Source organism: Hordeum vulgare, chromosome 5H (assembly GCF_904849725.1).
Source record: "Hordeum vulgare subsp. vulgare chromosome 5H, MorexV3_pseudomolecules_assembly, whole genome shotgun sequence".
Lineage (NCBI taxonomy): Eukaryota > Viridiplantae > Streptophyta > Magnoliopsida > Poales > Poaceae > Hordeum > Hordeum vulgare.
The window spans coordinates 351799205-351824897 of NC_058522.1; positions in this window are offsets into that span (position 1 = coordinate 351799205).

Genomic DNA, 25693 nt, shown 5'->3' on the forward strand with positions numbered 1-25693 from the left:
AACTTAATACACTAGATGCATGCTGGATAGCGGTCGATGTGTGAAGTAATAATAGGATGCAGGCAGGAGTCGGTCTACTTGATTTGGATGTGATGCCTATATCATGATCATTGCCTTGGATACCTTCATAATTATTTGCTTTTCTATTAATTTCCCAACATTAATTTGTTGACCCACCGTATGCTATTTTCTTGAGAGAGATGCCACTGGTGAATCCTACGGCCCCCGGGTCTACTTTTATTATAAGATCAATCTCGTTTACTTATACAAAAATACCAAAAATACTTGCTGCACTTTTTTATCTTTTATTTATTTATCAATCTATCATATATCATTTAATCTCGTTTCTTGACCGCCGAGAGATTGGCAACCTCTCATCTACGTTGGGTGTGAAGGTTTGCGTTATGTGTGGAGGTGTCGGTGTTGCTTGGTTCTCCTACTCGATTGATAACCTTGGTTTCTTAACTGAGGTAAATACTTACTCTATTGTGCTGCATCATCCTCTCCTCTTTGGGGATAAAAATCCAAAGCAGTTTACAAGTAGCATGCACTCATGCCTTTTCACATTACAACATTAATATTATTAAGTCACACTTTATCTTTTATGTGCTACATGAAGGTTTTGATTATGCACTCCTTCAATACCTACTATTTTTGGACTAGTCTTATAACCAATGAAAATTACCACCACTATTTATTAACTCTCAAACAAATATAAGTGAATAACAAGAGTGCAATTAACTATATAAACTCTACACACTACCATGCTCTAAAAAGATATAAGTGAAGTACTAGAGCAATTGCTTAGCTCAAAAGATATAAGTGAAGCACAAAGAGTATCCTAATAAATCATGGTGAATATGTGTCTATCCTCTGGTAGGTGTGTTCATCAAACAATGATTGTGGACAACGAAAAACAAAAACAACCTAAGATACATGTCGCTCCAAGCAAGACTCATATCATGTGATGAATAAAAATATAGCTCCAAGTGACATAGTGATGGATTGAAACGAAAGAGGGGATGCCTTCTGGGGCACCCCAAGCTTAGACGCTTGAGTCTTCCTAGAATATTACCTTGTGGTGCCTTGGGCATCCCCAGGCTTAGGCTCTTGTCGCTCCTTATTCCTTCATCCATCGTGATAGCACTCAAAACTTGAAAAATTCAACACACAAAACTCAACAGAAACCTTCATGAGGTCCGTTAGTTTAATAAACATATAAAATACTTTAGGTACTGTTATAAATTGAATATTATTTTATAATTGCATAATATACTGTATTCTAACTCCTCCATAGCTTATACCGCCCGATACAATCTATAGCATCATCAAAACAAGGAAACTATGCAAAAAAAAAAATCTGTCTGAAATAGAATAGTCTGAAATGATCTGTAAATAAACTATACTTATGTAAATCCTAAAATTCTGATAAATTAGGACAGACTGAGGAATTTGTAATAAAATATTGTGCAAAAAATTTAGATCAAAAAGATGTTCCAGTATAATCATAGAAATTATGCACCTGATGTCAAAGTTTTTGTTTTTGCATCGTATCAATTCTACTTATCGTTCAAGTCATCCCAAAGGCTTTACTTGGCACAAAATTTAATTTAAACATAAAAACATAATCATTACTCTATCAATAATCATGTTATCAGACACAAACATAAAGCAAAAGCAAGAAAAATAATATAACTATTGGGTTGCCTCCCAACCAGCGCTATTGTTTTACAACCCTAGCTAGGCATAATGCATATGATTCAAGTGTTGTCATTTTTGAAACTATGAAAGAGTTGTCCCAATTTCTCATTGAGAATTTTCATTTCATCTCTTGAAATACTAAGAGCACTAACCTTTTGATCCAAAGTATGAAATCTCTTATTTTGCATCATTATGTTCCCAATGATTTTAGTAGACATGTTGTATAGTCCCCTAATGTCGGTTTTCATAATAGCCTTAGTTTCTTTCATTAGCTCGATTTGACGGTATCTAACCAATATAGTGAGTTCAATGGTTTCTATCTTTGGCTTCCTAAATACACTTTTTATCTTTTCATATGTGTCAAAAGCATTGTTTCCCAGAAAATCATTTTCAAACATGGAATCCAGGACACGTCTATGAGATAAACGCACGCCAACACAAAAGCTTATAAGAAGTGATTTAATGTGACTTTTGGGATTAGCTCGCACTATATAGCTAATAATCTATCCCAAGCTTCCTTTAAAGATTCATCGCCCAAGTATTTAAAATCAAGTACCTCGATACCTTCTCCAAAGTAAGGAGGAAGAGGCATGTCCGGAGAACTAGCCATAACAACAAGCGAACAAGCGAACTAGCAAGGATAAATATTTTTGTATTTTTCATTTTTAAGAAGCAAGAAAAATATAACATCAAATAAAAAGTAGAAAAAGTGAAATATAATTTATGCGAAGGTACTTGATAATAGATTGGTGATACTCCTAGGCAACGGTTCCAAAAATCCTTCCTCATACTTGTGATCTGCGTTGGGTTTTCCGCGAAGAGGAGTGGGTGATGCAGAACAATATAGATAAGTATTTCCCATAGTCAGAACCAAGGTTATCGAACCAATAGGAGTAGCACTCAACCCTCGTCTTCACTGGCTGCATACAAAGAAGCAAACACTTGCACCCAATGCGGGCGAGATGGTTGTCAATCCCCTTGGACTTGTTACTTGCAAGCAAATGAAGTGTGTATATGATAGCTGATAAATATAAATTCCAAAACAAAAAGTAAATAAAGGTAGCGAGGAAATGAAGTTTTTGTAAATATATAAGTGGATAGACCCGAGGGCCATAGTTTTATCTAGTGGCATCTCTCATATAGTAGGCATACGGTGTGAAACAAATTATTGTTGGGAAATTGATAGAAAAGTGCATAGTTATGCAATCATTATTCACGTAAATGATCATGTATATATAGGCATAATGTCCATAAGCAAATAGGACGACTCTTGCCTGCACCTATGACTATACCCCACCCATCAATCGCAATCCAACATGCATCTAGAGTATTAAATAAAACAGAGTAATGCTTGGAGAACAATAACATGATGTAGACAAAGATAACTCAATTAATATGAATCGGCTTCATCGTTTTATCATTAGGTGTGAGGTTAAGTACTCACACATCGCCCGTGATCAAATCCCCCTCCAGCAGGGCACCGGAATAGGGTTCCAGATAGGCACACGGCGGAATAGCTACTTGCGGGGACGGAAAAAGTGTTTTGGATTGCTCCCTAGGGTTTTTAGGATATATTGGAATTTATAGGCGAGGGAGGGGTGTTGGGAGACGCTAGGGGGGCCAACACACAACAGGGCAAAACCACCCCCCTCGACGCACCCTGATGTGTGTTGCCTCCCTTGTCCAGCCTCTCGTATCCTCCCAAAGATTCCAGGTCTTCCTTTGGCCCAGAAAAAATCATCAATTTTTTTTGTGGCAATTTTTACTTCGTTTGGTACTGTACACCTAAAAATCCAAAAACACGCATAAAACAACAGATAGCACTAGGCACTGGGTTAATAGGTTAGTGCTCAAAAATAATATGAATCTGCAAATAAATGCCCAAAAAGTATCCTAGAATGATAAAATTATATCATGGAACAATTAAAAATTGTAGACAAGTTGGAGACGTACACCGGCCAAGGGAAGGAGTCCTCCTCCCACAAGGGAGGTGGGCGCCTAGGGGAGGAGTCCCTCCTCTGAAAGGCACCTCCCAACCTACCACTAGGGCGCATGGGCCCTTAGGGGAGAGGCGCCCAGCCAACCAAGGGTTGGTGCGCCTCCCTGTTCAGTCCATGAGGTCCCCGGGGGCGGGTGGACCTTCGAACCCTTTCGGCACTCCCGATACACTATCAAAAATACCTGAAACCTTTTTGGAGCCCACATACAACCTTTACATATATAAATATTCATCTCCGCAACATTTCGGAACTCCTCGTGATGCCCGGGATCTCATCCGGGACTTCCAACAACATTCGGTCACAAACATACGTATCCCAATAATATTATCATCATCGAATGTTAACCATGCGGAACCTATTGGTTCAAGAATCATGTATACATGACCGAGACACCTCTCTAGTCAATAACCAAAAGTAGGACCTGGATGCCCATATTGGTTCCTACATATTCCATGAAGATATTTATCGGTCAAACCACGATGTCAAGGATTCAGTCAATACCATACGCAGTTCCCTTTGTCCATCGGTATGTTACTTGCCCGACATTCGATCGTCGGTATATCCATACCTAGTTTAATATCATTACCGACAAGTCTCTTTACTCATCCCATAATACAAGATCCCATGACTAACTCTTTAGTCACATTGCTTTCAAGCTTCTTGTGATGTTGTATTACTGAGAGGGCCTAGAGATACCTCCCTGTCATACGGAGTGACAAATCCCTGTCTCGAACCATGCCAATCTGACACACAACCTCGGAGATACATGTAGATTACCTTTATTATCACCTAGTTATGAATTGACGTTTGATACACACAAGGTATTCCTCTGGTGTTAGGGAGTTGCATGATCTCGTGGTCCTAAGAACAGTGGTGGAGCTAGGTCCCGGCGACCTGGGGCAGCTGCCCGGGCTGCTTCGGCAATTCTTCACTATAAAATACAAAGAAATCATGATTAATATTACTAATCACTTGGGCAAATGAGGGGCAGCGCCGTTGTGTAAAGACTCTGCCCCGGCTCCTTGACCTGGCTGGCTCCGCCACTGCTTAGGAACAGATACTTGACATGAAGAAAGGAGTAGCAATAAACTAAGTGATACGATCAAATGCTATGCTTACGGTTGGGTCTTCTCCCTCACATCATTCTCCTAATGATGTGATCCTATTATGAAATGACAAATCATGTCTATGGTTAGGAAACCTTAACCATCTTTCATCAGCGAGCTTGTCTAGTAAAGGCTCACTAGGGACACGGTGTTGTTCATATGTCCACACATGTATTTAAGTTTCCGGTCAATACAATTCTAGCATGGATAATGAACGATTATCATGAACAAGGAAATATGATAATAACAACTTTATTATTGCCTCTAGGGCTTATTTCCAATAGCGTCGTCCACCACGTGTAGATCCGCGCATGCCACACTCCGCTCGTTGGTCGCCAAACCGATGAATCGCGCCTCCACCGCCACTTTTCGCTGAAATTTGTCGCGCTAGCACCCCCTTTTCTGCCAAGTCCTACGTGTCACCTTTCCTCCTTACCATCACCTTCCCAGGACCACCGCCTTCTTCCATGGAGTATTTTCCTCCTCTCTATTCGTCGAAGCGCAAGGGCAATGACACATTCAAGGGAGTGTGGCTCTGGGCATCCGGTAACTACAACGTAGAGTGCTAGATCGGTGGTCGGAGATACTAGCTCGACACTGATACGTCTCCAACGTATCTATAATTTTTTATTGTTTCATGCTATTATATTATATGTTTTGGATGTTTTATATGCATTTATATGTTGTTTTATATTATTTTTGGGACTAAACTATTAACCTAGAGCCTAGTGCCAGCTTATGTTTTTTTCATTTTTTTTAAATTGCAGATAAGGAATATTAAACGGTGTCCAAACGGAATAAAATCTCCGGAAATATTTTATTGGACCAGAAGACATGCGAGAGACTTGGAGTAGGGGGCAAGGCAATTGTCGGGAGGCCACAAGCCTGCAGGTGCGCCCTAGGGGTGGCCGCGCCCCCCTGGCTTATGGCCCCCCTGCAGGTCTCCTAACCCTAATTCTTGGCCTATAAATTTACAAATATTCTCGTACGCCAAAAAGAGCCAACAAAAATACTTTTACGCCGCCGGGAGCCTCTGTTCCCGTCAGATCCAATCTATGAGCCTTTTTCCAGTAATCTTCCGGAGAGGGGATTGATCATGGAGGGCATCTACATCAACTCCATTGCCCCTCCGATGATGTGTGAGTAGTTCACCATATACCTATGGGTCCATATCTAGTAGCTAGATGGCTTCTTCTCTCTCTTTGATCTTCAATAACATGCTCTTCATGATATTCATGGAGATCTATCCAATGTAATGCTCTTTCGCGGTGTGTTTGTCGAGATCCGATGAATTGTGAGTTTATGTTCAGATTATCCATGAATATTATTTGAGTCTCTTCTGAATTCTTATATGCATGATTTCATATCTTTGCAAGTCTCTTCGAATTATTTGTTTGGTTTGGCAACTAGATTGGTAATTCTTGAAATGGGAGAAGTGCTTAGTTTTGGGTTCAATCTTGTGGTGTCCTCACCCTATGACAGTAGGGGTAGCGACGCACGTATTGTATTGTTGCCATCAAGGATAAAAAGATGGGGTTTTCATCATATTGCTTGAGTTTATCCCTCTACATCATGTCATCTTACTTAATGTGTTACTCTGTTCTTCATGAACTTAATACTCTAGATGCACGCAGGAGTCGGTCGATGCATTGAATAATAGTAGTAGATGTAGCATCGTTTTGGTCTACTATATATGGACGTGATGCCTATATGCATAATCATTGCCTTGGATATCTTCATAAGTATTCGCTTTTCTATCAATTGCTCGACAGTAATTTGTTCACGCACCGTATTATTTTCCTTTATGAGAGAAGCCTCCAGTGAAACCTATGGACCTCAGGTCTATTTTCCTTATTATATTTTCAGATCTATAAACCAAAAATACCAAAAAATACTTTTCTGCGATTTATTTACTTTAGTTTTACTTTCAGATCTATCAATATTTTATATCTATCTCTATCAGATCTTATCCTTGCAAATAACTATGAAGGGATTGACAACCCCTTTCTAGCGTTGGGTGCAAGTGTTTGATTATTTGTGTAGGTACTAGTATTGGAGCCTTGCTTGTTCCTCCTACTTGATTGATACCTTGGTTCTCAACAAACTGAGGTAAATACTTATCTACTTCGCCACATCACCCTTTCCTCTTCAAGGGAAAACCAACGCAAGCTCAAGAGGTAGCAAGAAGGATTTCTGACACCTACCCGACGCCCGACATTGCGGCATGCACTTACAACACTGCCGTGTGGAGGCTCGGCCTCCGGCGCTCGAGGCTCAGTTTCCCGGATATTTGAGTCTCGGGTAGACGTGCGGCTCGAGTGACAATTGGGTCGAGCTTTGATATGTCTCCAGCGTATCGATAATTTATGAAGTATTCTACCATATTTACCTATGTTTACAATACTTTTATATGGTTTTGATGCACTTTCTATGATTTCATTGGACCTAACCGGACTGACGTGCTTTTCAGCGGAATTACCATGGTGTTGTTTTTGCGTAGAAAATAAAAGTTCTCGGAGTCGCCCAAAACTTTTTGATGATTTTGTCGGGAACAAATAAGAAATACAGGAGCGAACAACCACCAAAGGGGGGCCATCAGGTGCCCCCAAGATATCAGGGTGTAGCCTGATGGCTTGGGATCACCCCGTGGCTCCGTTTAGTGTGATTACAACTCTCAAAAATCCTATAAATATAGAAACCCTTAGAAATAAACCTCGAACTTCCACTCCGCCGCCGCAAGCCTTTGTACGAAAGAAATCTCTTTTGGAGCCCTGTTCTAGCACCCTGCCGAAGCGAGAAATCATAACCGGAGGCCATCTTCATCATCCCGGCGGTCTCCATGACAAAGAGGAGTAGTTCACCCTCGGGGCCGAGGGTATGTACCAGTAGCTATGTGTTTGATCGATCTCTCTCTCTCTTCTTTTTCTCTCTCTCTCTTCTATTTCTCTCTCTCTCTTCTATTTCTCTATCTATCTATCTATCTATCTTTATCTCTCTCTTTCCATCTCATGTCTTGAGATGTCACGGTCTTGTTGTATCACGGGCTTTGTTAATATAGTTTGCTCATATGGTGTTTGTCTCTTGCTATCTTGATGTGATGAATTGAATCTTTCCCTTGAGATTTTGTTATGTCACATTGAATATTGGGTTCGAGATTGCTTGATGTGTATCTTGCATGTGGATACCCGTGGTCACAATGGGGTATTCTATTGATACATTTGATATATGTTTTGGTACTCAACTTGTGGATTCCTGTGGTCACAATGGGCTAATCTATGCATACGGGTTGTGATACATCTCCAACGTATATATTACATTTGATTGTTCCATGCTATTATTTTATCATTTTAGAACACTTTTTAGGAACTTGTCAACCAATTTACATTATTTTTTAGCACTAACCTATTGACCCAATGCCCAGTTCGAGTTGTTTTCTACATGGTTTTCCACTTTTCAGGTTCCAGTACTAAACGAAGCCCAATGGACGTGAAACTTTTTGTGATTTTTTCTGGACCAAATGAACACCATGGAGCATCGAAAGAAGACCGGGAGGCACACGAGGCTCCCAAAATCCATTAGGTTGCGCCCTTGTGGCCCCCTCGTGGTTCTCCGACCCTGTTCTCTAGCCTATAAATTCCTATTTACCCTAAAAACATCAAAGGAGGTCTCGAAACACTCTTTATGCCGCCACAAGTCTCCGTTCTGATGGGAGGCCATCTAGATCTCCATTCTGACACTCTCTCGGAGGGGGGATCGTTCACGGAGGACTTCTTCATCAACCTTGTTGCCCTCATGATGATGTGTGAGTAGTTCACCACAGACCTACGGGTCCATGGCAGTACCTAGATGGCATATCTCTCTCTCTTTGATCTTCAATACAATGATCATCGCATCTTCGCTTTGATCCATAAGATGTAACTCTTTTGTGGAGTGTGTTTATTGGGATCCGATGAATTGTGGCTTTATGTTGAGATTATTCATGATAAGTATTTGAGTCTCCTCTGATATATAATATGATTCTTACGTGCATGATTATAATATCTTCATAATTCTCTCCGATCTATTGAAATATTTTGGCCAACCAGATTATTATTTCTTCGATGAGAGAGGTGTGTTGTAGTAGGTTCAACCTCGCGAGTTTCTATATCCCAGTGATAGAATAGGAAAACTTGTGTCTTTGTGTTTCTACTACTAAGTGTAAACCAATGGGGTTTATTCATATTGGTTGAGTTTACTTTGTCCGCATTGGGTGCAAGATGTTTGTTTTTTTGTGTGCAGCCGGTGAAGACGGTTGTGGATTTATATTCCTATTAGTTCGATAAACCTTGGTTTCATAACTGAGGGAAATACTTTGTTCTATGATTACCCGTTCCTCTTCACGGAAAACCGAACACAGATCGCGAGTATCACGAAGGATTTCTGGCGCCGTTGCCGGAGGATATCATCACCAACTATCATGTAACTCCACACAAAATTTCATTCACTTGTTCCTTTTTTTTATTTGCTGGTATATTTAGTTTGTCTCATAAAAAATAAAAATACAAAAAATATTTACCTTTGCTTGTTACTAGTTTTCTTGTTTGGAGCCATGGCTAGTCCTTCTTTTGTTCGTGTTACTCCCAATAATGATGTTGTCAATTTTAAACAAAGGGGAGGAGAAAGTTTGAAAGATGCATGGTATAGGATTTGATATGCTCAAAATAAAGAAATTAGTAAGCTACCCACCACCACCTATTGGGGAACGTCGCATGGGAAACAAAAAATTTCCTACACGCACGAAGACCTATCATGGTGATGTACATCTACGAGAGGGGATGAGTGATCTACGTACCCTTGTAGACCGTACAGCAGAAGTGTTAGTGAACGCGGTTGATGTAGTGGAACGTCCTCACGTCCCTCGATCCGCCCCGCGAACAATCCCGCGATCAGTCCCACGATCTAGTGCCGAACGGACGGCACCTCCGCGTTCAGCACACGTACAGCTCGACGATGATCTCGGCCTTCTTGATCCAGCAAGAGAGACGGAGAGGTAGAAGAGTTCTCCGGCAGCGTGACGGCGCTCCGGAGGTTGGTGATGATCTTGTATAAGCAGGGCTCCGCCCGAGCTCCGCAGAAACGCGATCTAGAGGAAAAACCGTGGAGGTATGTGGTCGGGCTGTCGTGGAAAAGTCATCTCAAATCAGCTCTAAAACCTCCGTATATATAGGTGGGAGAGAGGGGACCTTGCCTTGGGGCTCAAGGAGCCCCAAGGGGGTCGGCCGAGCCAAAGGGGGGAAGGACTCCCCCCCAAACCGAGTCCTACTTGGTTTGGTGGGTGGAGTCCTTCTTTCCTTTCCCACCTCCTCCTTTTTTTTCTTTTCTCTTTGATTTTTCTTCCAATGCGCATAGGGCCCTTTCGGGCTGTCCCACAAGCCCACTAAGGGCTGGTGCGCCACCCTCAAGGCCTATGGGCTTCCCCGGGGTGGGTTGCCCCCCCCCCCCCCCCCGGTGAACTCCCGGAACCCATTCGTCATTCCCGGTACATTCCCGGTAACTCCGAAAACCTTCCGGTAATCAAATGAGGTCATCCTATATATCAATCTTCGTTTCCGGACCATTCCGGAAACCCTCGTGATGTCCGTGATCTCATCCGGGACTCCGAACAACATTTGGTAACCAACCATATAACTCAAATACGCATAAAACAACGTCGAACCTTAAGTGTGCAGACCCTGCGGGTTCGAGGACTATATAGACATGACCCGAGAGACTCCTCGGTCAAAATCCAATAGCGGGACCTCGATGCCCATATTGGATCCTACATATTCTACGAAGATCTTATCGTTTGAACCTCGGTGCCAAGGATTCATATAATCCTGTATGTCATTCCCTTTGTCCTTCGGTATGTTACTTGCCCGAGATTCGATCGTCAGTATCCGCATACCTATTTCAATCTCGTTTACCGGCAAGTCTCTTTACTCGTTCCGTAATACAAGATCCCGCAACTTACACTAAGTTACATTACTTGCAAGGCTTGTGTGTGATGTTGTATTACCGAGTGGGCCCCGAGATACCTCTCCGTCACACGGAGTGAAAAATCCCAGTCTTGGTCCATACTAACTCAACGAACACCTTCGGAGATACCTGTAGAGCATCTTTATAGTCACCCAGTTACGTTGCGACGTTTGATACACACAAATTATTCCTCCGGTGTTAGTGAGTCATATGATCTCATGGTCATAGGAACAAATACTTGACACGCAGAAAACAGTAGCAACAAAATGACACGATCAACATGCTACGTCTATTAGTTTGGGTCTAGTCCATCACGTGATTCTCCTAATGACGTGATCCAGTTATCAAGCAACAACACCTTGTTCATAATCAGAAGACACTGACTATCTTTGATCAACTGGCTAGCCAACTAGAGGCTTGCTAGGGACAGTGTTTTGTCTATGTATCCAAACATGTAAATGAGTCTTCATTCAATACAATTATAGCATGGATAATAAACGATTATCTTGATACAGGAATTATAATAATAACTATATTTATTATTGCCTCTAGAACATAATTCCAACAGTCTCCCACTTGCACTAGAGTCAATAATCTAGCCCTCACATCATCATGCGAATTACATTGTAATAAATCTAACACCCATACAGTTCTGGTGTTGATCATGCTTTGGCCGTGGAAGAGGTTTAGTCAGCGGGTCTGCTACATTCAGATCCGTGTGCACTTTGCATATATTTACGTCCTCCCCTTCGACGTAGTCGCGGATGAGGTTGAAGCGTCGTTTGATGTGTCTGGACTTCTTGTGAAACAGTGGTTCCTTTGCTAAGGCAATGGCACCCGTGTTGTCATAGAACAAGGTTATTGGATTCAGTGCGCTTGGCACCACTCCAAGATCCGTCATGAACTGCTTCATCCAGACACCCTCCTTAGCCGCCTCCGAGGCAGCCATGTACTCCGCTTCACATGTAGAATCTGCTACGACGCTTTGCTTGGAACTGCACCAGCTTACCGCACCCCCATTAAGAATAAATATGTATCCGGTTTGCGACTTAGAATCGTCCGGATCTGTGTCAAAGCTTGCATTGACGTAACCTCTTACGGCGAGCTCTTCGTCACCTCCATACACGAGAAACATCTCCTTAGTCCTTTTCACGTACTTCAGGATATTCTTGACCGCCGTCAAGTGATCCACTCCTGGATTACTCTGGAACCTACCTGCCATACTTATGGCCAGGCTAACGTCCGGTCTAGTGCACAGCATTGCATACATGATAGAACCTATGGCTGAAGCATAGGGGACGGAGCGCATAAGCTCTCTATCCTCATCAGTTGCTGGGCACTGAGTCTTACTCAATCTCGTACCTTGTAAAACTGGCAAGAACCCCTTCTTGGACTGTTCCATTTTGAACCTCTTCAAAACTTTATCAAGGTATGTGCTTTGTGAAAGTCCTATCAGGCGTTTTGATCTATCCCTATAGATCTTAATGCCTAGAATGTAAGCAACTTCTCCTAGGTCCTTCATAGAGACACTTTTATTCAAGTAATCCTTTATGCTCTCCAAAAACTCTACGTTGTTTCCAATCAGCAATATGTCATCCACATATAATATTAGAAACGCCATAGAGCTCCCACTCACTTTCTTGTAAATACAAGATTCTCCAACCACTTGTATGAACCCAAATGCTTTGATCACCTCATCAAAGCGTTTGTTCCAACTCCGAGATGCTTGCACCAGTCCATAAATGGATCGCTGGAGCTTGCACACCTTGTTAGCATTCTTAGGATCGACAAAACCTTCGGGTTGCATCATATACAATTCTTCCTTAAGGAACCCGTTAAGGAACGCCGTTTTGACATCCATCTGCCAGATTTCATAATCGAAAAATGCAGCTATTGCTAACATGATTCTGACGGACTTAAGCATCGCTACGGGTGAGAATGTCTCATCGTAGTCAACTCCTTGAACTTGTGAAAAACCCTTTGCCACAAGTCGAGCTTTATAAACGGTCACATTGCCGTCAGCGTCCGTCTTCCTCTTAAAGATCCATTTGTTCTGAATAGCCTTGCGGCCCTCAGGCAGTACCGCCAAAGTCCACACTTTGTTCTCATACATGGATCCTATCTCGGACTTCATGGTTTCTAGCCATTTGTTGGAATCTGAGCCCACCATTGCTTCTTCATAGTTTGCAGGTTCCTTGTTGTCCAACAATATGATTGATAAGACGGGATTACCGTACCACTCTAGAGCAGCACGTGGTCTCGTCGACCTGCGTGGTTCGACAGAAACTTGAACCAGAGTTTCATGATCATCATCATTAACTTCCTCCTCAACCGGCGTCGCAACGACAGAGGTTTCCCCTTGCCCTGCGCCACCATCCAGAGGGATGAGAGGTTCGACAACCTCGTCAAGTTCTATCTTCCTCCCACTCAATTCTCTCGAGAGAAACTCCTTCTCGAGAAAAGCTCCGTTTTTAGCAACAAACACTTTGCCATTGGATTTGAGATAGAAGGTGTACCCAACTGTCTCTTTTGGGTAACCTATGAAGATGGACTTTTCCGCTTTGGGTTCCAGCTTTTCAGGCTGAAGCTTTTTGACAAAAGCATCACATCCCCAAACTTTAAGAAACGACAACTTTGGCCTTTTGCCATACCACAGTTCGTATGGTGTCGTCTCAACGGATTTTGATGATGCCCTATTTAAAGTGAATGCAGCTGTTTCTAATGCATAACCCCAAAACGATAACGGCAAATCGGTAAGAGACATCATAGATCGCACCATCTCTAATAAAGTAAGATTACGATGTTCGGACACACCATTACGCTGTGGTGTTCCAGGCGGTGTCAACTGTGAAACAATTCCACATTGTCTTAAGTGAGCACCAAACTCGAAACTCAGATATTCACCCCCACGATCAGACCGTAGGAACTTGATCTTCTTGTTGCGATGATTTTCAACTTCACTCTGAAATTGCTTGAACTTTTCAAATGTTTCAGACTTGTGCTTCATTAAGTAGACATAACCATATCGACTCAAATCGTCAGTGAAGGTGAGAAAATAACGATATCCGCCGCGTGCCTCTACGCTCATCGGACCACACACATCGGTATGTATGATTTCCAACAAGTCACTTGCACGCTCCATTGTTCCGGAGAACGGAGTCTTAGTCATCTTGCCCATGAGGCATGGCTCGCACGTGTCAAGTGAATCAAAGTCAAGTGACTCCAAAAGTCCATCAGCATGGAGTTTCTTCATGCGCTTTACACCAATATGACCTAAGCGGTAGTGCCACAAAAATATGGCGCTATCATTGTTAACTCTAACTCTTTTGGTCTCAATGTTATGTATGTGTGTATCGCTATCAAGATTCAATATGAACAATCCTCTCACATTGGGTGCATGACCATAAAAGATGTTACTCATAGAAATAGAACAACCATTATTCTGTGACTTAAAAGAGTAACTGTCTCGCAATAAACAAGATCCAGATATAATGTTCATGCTCAACGCAGGCACTAAATAACAATGATTTAAGTTCATAACTAATCCTGATGGTAACTCAAGTGAAAATGTGCCGACGGCGATTGCATCAACCTTGGAACCATTTCCTACGCGCATCGTCACTTCATCTTTCGCCAGCCTTCGTCTATTCCGCAGTTCCTGTTTCGAGTTGCAAATATGAGCAACATAACCGGTATCGAATACCCAGGCACTACTACGAGAGCCGGTTAAGTACACATCAATAACTTGTATATCAAATATACCTGATTTTTCTTTGGCCGCCTTCTTATCTGCCAGATACTTGGGGCAATTGCGCTTCCAGTGACCCATACCCTTGCAATAGTAACACTCTGTTTCAGGCTTAGGTCCAGCTTTGGGTTTCTTTGTCGGATTGGCAACAGGCTTGCCGCTCTTCTTTGAATTACCCTTCTTTCCTTTGCCGTTTCTCTTGAAACTAGTGGTCTTATTCACCATCAACACTTGATGCTCTTTACGGAGTTCAGACTCTGCGACTTTCAGCATCGCAAACAACTCGCCGGGAGACTTGTTCATCCCTTGCATGTTGTAGTTCAACACAAAGCCTTTATAGCTTGGCGGCAGTGATTGAAGGATTCTGTCAGTGATAGCCTCTTGCGGGAGTTCAATCCCCAACTCAGCTAGACGGTTTGAGTACCCAGACATTTTGAGCACATGTTCACTGACAGACGAGTTCTCCTCCATCTTGCAAGCATAGAATTTATCGGAGGTCTCATACCTCTCGATCCGGGCGTTCTTTTGAAAGATAAACTTCAACTCCTGGAACATCTCAAATGCTCCATGACACTCAAAGCGACGTTGAAGTCCCGGTTCTAAGCCATACAAGACTGCACATTGAACTACTCAGTAGTCCTCCTTACGTGCTAACCAAGCGTTCTTAACATCCTGATCAGCCGTAGCGGGTGGTTCATCTCCTAGCGCAGCATTAAGGACATAATCCTTCTTCCCAGCTTGTAATATTAGCTTAAGATTACGAGCCCGGTCTACAAAGTTGCTTCCATCATCTTTCAACTTAGCTTTCTCTAGGAACATATTAAAATTCAGGGTGACTGTCGCGTGAGCCATGATCTACAACACAAATATATTCAAAGTGGACTTAGACTATGTTCAAGATAATTAGGGTTTAACTTAATCAAATTATTCGCTAAACTCCCACTCAAAAAGTACATCTCTCTAGTCATTTGAGTGGTTCATGATCCACTTACACTAGCTCAAGTCCGATCATCACGTGAGTTGAGTATAATTTCAGTGGTAAGCATCCCTATGCTAATCATATCATCTATATGATTCATGATCGACCTTTCGGTCTCATGTGTTCCGAGGACATGTCTGCACATGCTAGGCTCGTCAAGCTTAACCCGAGTGTTCCGCGTGCGCAACTGTTTTGCACCCGTTGTATGTGAACGTTGAGTCTATCACACCCGATCATCACGTGGTGTCTCGAAACGACGAACTGTAGCAACGGTGCACAGTCGGGGAGAACACAATTTCGTCTTGAAATTTTAGTGAGAGATCACCTCATAATGCTACCGTCGTTCTAAGCAAAATAAGGTGCATAAAAGGATTAACATCACATGCAATTCATAAGTGACATGATATGGCCATCATCACGTGCTTCTTGATCTCCATCACCAAAGCACCGGCACGATCTTCTTGTCACCGGCGCCACACCCATGATCTCCACCAACGTGTCGCCATCGGGGTTGTCGTGCTACTCATGCTATTACTAGTAAAGCTACATCCTAGCAAAATAGTAAACGCATCTGCAAGCACAAACATTAGTATAAAGACAACCCTATGGCTCCTGCCGGTTGCCGTACCATCGACGTGCAAGTCGATATTATCTATTACAACATGATCATCTCATACATGCAATATATCACATCACATCGTTGGCCATATCACATCACAAGCATACCCTGCAAAAACAAGTTAGACGTCCTCTAATTTTGCTATTGCATGTTTTACGTGGTGACCATGGGTATCTAGTAGGATCACATCTTACTTACGCAAACACCACAACGGAGATATATGAGTTGCTATTTAACCTCATCCAAGGACCTCCTCGGTCAAATCCAATTCAACTAAAGTTGGAGAAACCGACACTTGCCAGTCATCTTTGAGCAACGGGGTTACTCGTAGCGATGAAACCAGTCTCTCGTAAGCGTACGAGTAATGTCGGTCCAAGCCGCTTCAATCCAACAATACCGCGGAATCAAGAAAAGACTAAGGAGGGCAGCAAAACGCACATCACCGCCCACAAAAACTTTTGTGTTCTACTCGAGAAGACATCTACGCATGATCCTAGCTCATGATGCCACTGTTGGGGAACGTCGCATGGGAAACAAAAAAATTTCCTACGCGCACGAAGACCTATCATGGTGATGTCCATCTACGAGAGGGGATGAGTGATCTACGTACCCTTGTAGACCGTACAGCAGAAGCGTTAGTGAACGCGGTTGATGTAGTGGAACATCGTCACGTCCCTCGATCCGCCCCGCGAACAATCCCGCGATCAGTCCCACGATCTAGTGCCGAACGGACGGCACCTCCGCGTTCAGCACACGTACAGCTCGACGATGATCTCGGCCTTCTTGATCCAGCAAGAGAGACGGAGAGGTAGAGGAGTTCTCTGGCAGCGTGACGATGCTCCAGAGGTTGGTGATGATCTTGTCTCAGCAGGGCTCCGCCCGAGCTCCGCAGAAACGCGATCTAGAGGAAAAACCGTGGAGGTATGTGGTCGGGCTGCCGTGGAAAAGTCGTCTCAAATCAGCCCTAAAACCTCCGTATATATAGGTGGGAGAGAGGGGACCTTGCCTTGGGGCTCAAGGAGCCCCAAGGGGGTCGGCCGAGCCAAAGGGGGGAAGGACTCCCCCCCAAACCGAGTCCTACTTGGTTTGGTGGGTGGAGTCCTTCTTTCCTATCCCACCTCCTCCTTTTTTTTCGTTTCTCTTTGATTTTTCTTCCAGTGCGCATAGGGCCCTTTTGGGCTGTCCCACCAGCCCACTAAGGGCTGGTGCACCACCCTCAAGGCCTATGGGCTTCCCCGGGGTGGGTTGCCCCCCCCCCCCCCCCGGTGAACTCCCGGAACCCATTCGTCATTCCCGGTAACTCCGAAAACCTTCCAGTAATCAAATGAGGTCATCCTATATATCAATCTTCGTTTCCGGACCATTCCGGAAACCCTCGTGATGTCCGTGATCTCATCCGGGACTCCGAACAACATTTGGTAACCAACCATATAACTCAAATACGCATAAAACAACGTCGAACCTTAAGTGTGCAGACCCTGCGGGTTCGAGAACTATGTAGACATGACCGGAGAGACTCCTCGGTCAATATCCAATAGCGGGACCTGGATGCCCATATTGGATCCTACATATTCTACGAAGATCTTATCGTTTGAACCTCTGTGCCAAGGATTCATATAATCCCGTATGTCATTCCCTTTGTCCTTCGGTATGTTACTTGCCCGAGATTCGATCGTCAGTATCCGCATACCTATTTCAATCTCGTTTACCGGCAAGTCTCTTTACTCGTTCCGTAATACAAGATCCCGCAACTTACACTAAGTTACATTGCTTGCAAGGCTTGTGTGTGATGTTGTATTACCGAGTGGGCCCCGAGATACCTCTCCGTCACACGGAGTAACAAAGCCCAGTCTTGATCCATACTAACTCAACGAACACCTTCGGATATACCTGTAGAGCATCTTTATAGTCACCCAGTTACGTTGCGACGTTTGATACACACAAAGTATTCCTCCGGTGTTAGTGAGTTATATGATCTCATGGTCATAGGAACAAATACTTGACACGTAGAAAACAGTAGCAACAAAATGACACGATCAACATGCTACGTCTATTAGTTTGGGTCTAGTCCATCACGTGATTCTCCTAATGACGTGATCCAGTTATCAAGCAACAACACCTTGTTCATAATCAGAAGACACTGACTATCTTTGATCAACTGGCTAGCCAACTAGAGGCTTGCTAGGGACAGTGTTTTGTCTATGTATCCACACATGTAAATGAGTCTTCATTCAATACAATTATAGCATGGATAATAAACGATTATCTTGATACAGGAATTATAATAATAACTATATTTATTATTGCCTCTAGGGCATAATTCCAACACCACCTTGCTTCATAATTTTGATGTTGGTATAACCAATTGGTACAGGTTCATCCTAGACACTATCACCGGTGGGAACTTTTTGATGTGTCACACTTTGGATGCTTATAATGCCATTGAAAATCTTGTTGGAGCACCACCCATTATCATTAATGAACATGTTATGCAAAGACTTGATGCTATTGAAAGAAAAATGGTCACTCATGAACCAACTGAGGAATTAGATAAAAAAATCACAATCACATCACTCAACTTGGGTCACATGTAGGAATGACTTTGAAATACTTAAAAGAAAAATATTATTATTGATGAGAGGGTGGAACAAGGTTTCAGTGGAATTGATAAAATGGAGGAAGTTATTGACAAAGTAGGTTCCACTTTTACACCATCCAAAACCAATGCTACTACTTCTCGAAGTAAAAGTCCTAAATTCATTTACATTCCTAAGAGCATTAGTACACCTCCTACCAAAAGAATGAAGATCTTAAAATGATTAGTGTTCAGCCCAACTTTGTCAACTTGATAAAAGAACCTATTCTAAAATATCCTATTGTTCCAGGTTGCACTATTGAGGAACTAATTTTGGAAGATATGAAGGGATCCAACACTTGAAACTATGCATTATGCCTAGGTAGGGGCATAAAGCAATAGCGCTTGTTGGGAGGCAACCCAATGGTTATCTTAAATTTTTCCTTTACTTTATGTTAGAGTGTGATAACATGATAATTTATGCTGTAATTATTGTGTTTTTATGTTTTAATTAGTGTTTGTGCCTAGTAAAGCCTTTGCGATGATTTTCTTAATTAGTAGAATTGATACGGTGCAAAAACAGAAACTTTGACGTCCAATGCAGAATTTATATGACTTTACTGGAACATCATTTTCAGCTGAATTTTTAAAAAAATAGTTATATACAAATTCCCCACGCCTTCCTAAATTTTCAGAATTTTTGAAGTTATAAAAATAGGTCAATTAAATATATTGCTATAGACTGTTCTGTTTTAAACAGATTCTATTTTTGCATGAATATTTTGCATGTTTTGATTATGCTATGGATTATATCGGGGGGTAAAAGTCATGGAAAAGTTAGAATACGGTACCTTATGCTAAAATAAAATAATAATCAATTTATAACAGTACCTATAAGTGTTTATTATGTTGTCTATACTAATGGATCTCACAAAGTTTTGTTGAGTTTTGTGTGACTGAAGTTTTCAAGTTTTAGATATTATTTCGGTGGACATAGGATGAGAAGTAGCAAGACCCTAAGCTTGGTGATGCCCAAGGAACCCCAAGGTAATATTTTAGGAAGACTCAAGCTTCTAAGCTTGGGATGCCCCGGGAAGGCATCCCCTATTTCGTCTCAATCCATCGGTATGTTACTTGAAGCAATATTTTTATTCGTCACATGATATGAGTTTTGCTTGGAGCATGGTTGATTTTGTTTACTTCTACTTCCAGTTTGACACAATCATTATTTGCTGGACATGCCTATTTTAGAGAGATACACCACCATTATGATTTGGTAGAATACTCTATGTGCTTCATTTATATCTTTTGACCTTAGCAATTGCTCTAGTACTGCACTTATATTTTTCTGAGCACAGTGGCATGTAGATTTTATAGAAATAATATGCTTTCGTTCTTCGCTTATATTTGTTTGAGAGATAGACAAATAGTGATGGTAATTCACATGGGTCATAAGACTAGATAAAAAATAATGAGTGTTCAATAAGTGATAATTAAAACCATCATATGTCGCTCATATAGAGAAATTGTGGTTAATGAATATTGATGTAGTGATATAAAAAAGGTATGAGTGCATAACTATTAATCTAGAGAGGTGTTGATATTAAGATATGTTAAAACTTCTTGAACATCTGAAAAAATAAAAAGGCATGGTGATGATGTGGGAGAGTTTCTATTCCTCGTTGAAAACCTAATGTTGTTTCGAGTCGGAGTCGCGCAATGGTTAACTCCTACCAACCTTCTGTCTCATGGCACGCGAGTAGTACTTTTATTTATGATAAGACTAATAAAATTTTGCAATAAGTATATGAGTTCTTTATGACTAATGTGACACCATGGACATACGCAATCTCACCTCCTCATATTTGCTAGCCTCTCTAGTACCGCACATAGCCCATTCTCACCTCAAGGATTGGTGCGACTTTCACCGGTGCATCCAAACCCGGCGACATGATATGATGTGTTGCACATAAGCCTTATTATATCCTCCTCAACATAACCACCATACCTACCGACTATGGCATTTCCATAGCCATTCCGAGATATATTGCCATGCAAATTCCATCGTCACTTCACATGACTAGTTTGTTCATCATCATATTACTTTGCATGATCATATAGAGCTGACATAGTATTTGTGGAAAAGCCACCATTCATAATAGCATTTGTGTCTAAGCCACAAAAATTCATATGATGAATATATGTCATGCTAGATCATTGCACATCCTGGTACACTGCCAGAGGCATTCATATTGGAGTCATGTTGCTTCATTCATCATATCGAGTTATCCATGGGCTATAAGTAAATAAAAGTGTGATGATCATCATTGTTAGAGCATTGTCCCAGTGAGGAAATAAAGATTGGGGGGCAAATGAGCCCACCATATAAAAATGAATGAGAGGAAAAGAGAGAAGGGACTTTGTTACTATCCTTTACCACACTTGTGCCTCAAAGTGGCACTATGTACATCATGTAGAGAGTCTCGTGTTATATCATTCATATGCTAGTGGGAATCAAAAAATTATAAACTTGGCTTGTATATTCTCATGACGGGCGTCCTCAAATGCCCGAGGTCTTCATGAGCAAGCAAGTTGGATGCACACTCCACTTAGCTTCAGTGGAGCTTTCATACACTTATAGCTCTAGTGCATCATTTGAAATTGTGATCCAATAGCTTGACTTGGGCACCGTGGTGCTTAACATTTGTAGTTTTGTGATGAAGATGGAGTCATGCCTTGCTAATACAATAAAGATGGAAAGGGTTGAAACAATCTTTGAGGATCGTACACTTTGAAAGAATAATTGTTTTGTTGCTTATACTTATAAATATAGTTGTGTTAATACTTGTTAATTCATCGTTTCTCAAAGAGCATGCATGCAAAAGAATACATCATGGATAGCATGTCACATCAAAAATTCTGTTTTTATCATTTACCTACTCGAGGACGAGTAGGAATTAAGCTTGGGGATGCTTGATACGTCTCCAACATATCTATATTTTTTTATTATTCCATGCTATTATGTTATCATTTTCAAACACTTTTTAGGCACTTATCTACCAATTTACATTATTTTTTAGCACTAACCTATTGACCCAGTGTCTAGTACCAGTTGTTATTTTCTGCATGTTTTTCCACTTAACAGGTTCCTGTACCAAACAAAGCCCAGTGGACCTGAAACTTTTTGTGAATTTTTTTGGACCAAAAGAACACCATGGAGCATCGGAAAAAGACCGAGAGTCACACGAGGCTCCCACAAGCCATCAGGCCGCAGTCTGGGGCGCGGCCTAATAGCTAGTGGCCCCTCGTGGATCTCCCGACCCCGTTATCTAGCCTATAAATTCCTATTTACCATAAAAACATCAGAGGAGGTCCTGAAACACTTTTTACGCTCCCTCAAGTCTACGTTTCGAGGAGAGGCCATCTAGAGCTCCGTTTCGGCTCTCCATCGGAAAGGGGGGTCGATCACGGAGGGCTTCTTCATAAACATTGTTACCCTCATGATGATGTGTGAGTAGTTCACCACAAACCTACGGGTCCATAGCAGTACCAAGATGGCATATCTCTCTCTCTCTCTTTGATCTTCAGTACAATGATCATCGCATCTTCGCTTTGATCCATATGATGTAACTCTTTTGTGCAGTGCGTTTGTTGGGATCCGAAGAATTATGGGTCTATGTTCAGATTATTCATGATAAATATTTGAGTATCCTCTGGTATATAATATGATTCTTATGTGCATGATTATAATAGCTTTGTAATCTCTTCGATCTATTGAAATAGTTTGCCTAACTAGATTGATATTTCTTCGATGAGAGAGGTGCGTTGTAGTAGGTTCAACCAGGCGAGTTTCTATATCCCAGTGATAGAAGGGGATAAGTTGTGCATTTGTGTTGCTGCTACTAAGGGTAAAACGATGAGGTTTATTCATATTGGTTGAGTTTACTTTTTCTACATCGTGTCATCTTACTCCAAGCATTACTTCGTTTGTAGAGAGGCAAGCATAGAAGTGCTCTTGAAGTGAAGTAATGGTAATAGTGTGACAGCCCGATGCCGACGTTCCAGAAGATTCCCTTTTCTTTCCATTTTCGCCATGTGGGTATTTTCTTTTGTCGCTTCATCATCGCATTATGCGCATCATCATCATTGCATCGGCATCCCGTTGCCGCCCGTTCTCCCTCTCGTCTCCGGATATCTCCTCTACACGGCCTCATAACCGTTCGCACATTCGGAATCGTCCGAATCCGACCGCATGGTTGGATCCGGAACGAAATTCCGGCTAACCTAGCCCCCCCTTTGCCTATAAATAGACCCCCGTGCTTATTTTCAAACAAACCCCCATCCACCTCGATTTTCGCGCCCCCCACCTAACCCTAGCCGCCACCCGAGCGCTCTCTCTCTCCCACCGGCCGCCGGGCCCGCCCGAAACCCATCTCGGCCCGAGCGCCGCCGCACCTCCCTGCCTCCCGGAGCGAGCCCCCGCCTTCCTCGCGCCGCGTGCCGCGCCGCCTCCTGCAAGACGCCGGCCGCCGCCAGTCCAGCCCGAGCCACAGCTCCTTTCCCCGCCGCCGGCCAGCAACCTCGCCGCTGCAACCCTGCCGCCTTGCCTCTCCTCACCGGAACAAGCCGCCAGATCGAGCCGATCCACCGCGCCAGATCTCGCCGCCACATCGGCCTCCGGCCTCCATGCTGCCATGCGTCGCCGCCGTTCCCCCGTACTGCGCCGGATCCGGCTCGAGGGGCCGACCTCGCCGCCTCCCGGGCCTCAGCCCCGCCATGCCGTCGCTGGCAACCGCCGCCGCCGCCTTCAGTTCCCGCTCGGGAGGAACCGACGGGCACGCCTCGTCTCCTCGCTGCGCCAGTTGGGCCGCAGCCCAGCTGCCTCCTCCCGCGGCCCAGATGGTGAGGAGCTGGCCCAGCACCGCTCCCCTCCAGGCGGGCCTTCTAGGCTGAGGTAGATCCTCCCCCCTGCCCTCCTATTCCTCGCCCAGTTGCATTGTAGTTATGTTGCGCCTAGTGGTTAGGCCCGTAGGTAATTTTTTTCCTTTTAGGGATTTATTTCAGAATTAATATAAATTCCAGAAATTAGATGATTATTAGTACGCCCGTAGTTTAATATCCGTAAGTCGGATCACGATGAGTTGTATATATTTTTCGTGTAAAATACGATTTTAAAACTTGCATAATTGTTTGACGTTGTTTGACGTGTCGAATGCATAGGTTAGCGTGCTGTCTAGATAGGATAGATGCCGTATTTATTTTTCGCGCAAGACCGTATAGCCCGTATGCCGTATTAGAAATGTCCGTGTTTTAGGAACCTATTTTCTATGTATTTTAGAGTAGCCGTTGGTATTTTTGCGTATAGGGATTGCCGCTAGTTTATTTTCCCGTGAATAGGTTCTTGTCTCGCATCTACGTGTGCTTTATTTTTGTGTTGCAACCCCACATATTTTATATGTTTTCGGGGTAGAAAAATCCATTGGATTTTTCTGTGTAATTAGTTTTAGCTTTTGAGCAAGTTAGTTCGTGTGAGATTTTGCCATGTTGCCCTCTTGTCTTTTTCGTAGGATTTATTCCGTGCTTCGTTTGATTAAGTTGTCAACTAGAGAGTTGTTCTTTGATGTTTTGTCTAGCCCCTGGAATCTTAGTTGCAATAGAAATGCATGTTTAGGTGTGGTTTGCTTGCTCTCAAGTTGCTCGAAATAGTGCTGATTTGGAGGTGCTGAAATATTTCTAAGTCTGAGATCTGTTATATTTTGTTGTTGTCTTGTCTTGCTTCTATCTTGTGATCTGTAGCTCTTTTGAGGTTGGTCCAATGGAGTTAGTTGTAGACCTTGTGTTTCTCTATCATGATGTAAATTTTCATGCCATTTGGAGTCCTGTAGCTATTGGTTTTGCTGCTGTCAATATGCCTTCAGACCGAAAACTGCACTTTCATGAAGTGTAATTTTCACTAAGTCTGAAATAGTGTGTGTGATGCCATTTTGTGACTTCTTTTCCTAGCGTTCCATGCTGCCATGCTAGTTGTTGTTAGTTGTTTGTAGTATTGCTTATTGCCCTCTTTCGTGTCATGCCTTGGTTGAGTATATCGGAGTTGTGTAGCTCGTAGTTGTGGGGTGTAGAAAATACTATGTTGCTGATTTTGGCAGATTGTAGTGTTTTCTTGTTTTGCTCGTAGTTTTTGAACCGTAGCTCCGTTTTGATCGTGTCCTACATGAAACTTGCTTAGAATCTCGTGTAGTTTCATTTTCTCTTGCTGGTTGTATGATTTGAAGTGCTCGTGACCGTCGCTGCACACATATTGCATTCATGCCATCATATCTTGCGGCGTCCGTATCTTTTGATCCGTAGCTCCGTTGGAGATGTTCTCTATGTGTAAATTGCTTGTAACGATGCGTAGAATCACGTGAACCTATTTGTTTTGCTGTTTAACAACTAATTAAATGTGTTAGTTCAGATCTGAACAGAATTGTAAATTAACATGTGAGGTCATTTCGGAGATGCTATATGTCATTTCCGACCTCATTTAAAATGCCTAGATAGGTAGATTAATTGCACTTAACCTCTTGCCATGTTTAACCACATTTAATAATGTCGTGTATCTAATCGGGATAGAACTAAATAATTAAACGTGGAGTTTCGTCAATATGAAACTCGTTGCATATTGAACTTCACTTAATGTGTAGTATTTGGTTGTTGTGAATTGTCATGCCATGACTTGCATATATTCAGCTGCTCATGCATCATATGTGTTGTGCATCATGTGGTGAATTCCGTGTGTTGATTTGTGTTTCCGGTTTGCCCCGTCTCGATAGAGTTCCGCAAGCGTGTCGGATGTGAGGACCCGTTCGACTACGTCGGTTCGTCTGCTTCACGGAGGCATTCTTATTCCAAGCGGGATCTCAGGCAAGATGACCATTTCCCCAGATACCATTACTATCATTGCCATGCTAGTTTTATCGCTTCTATCG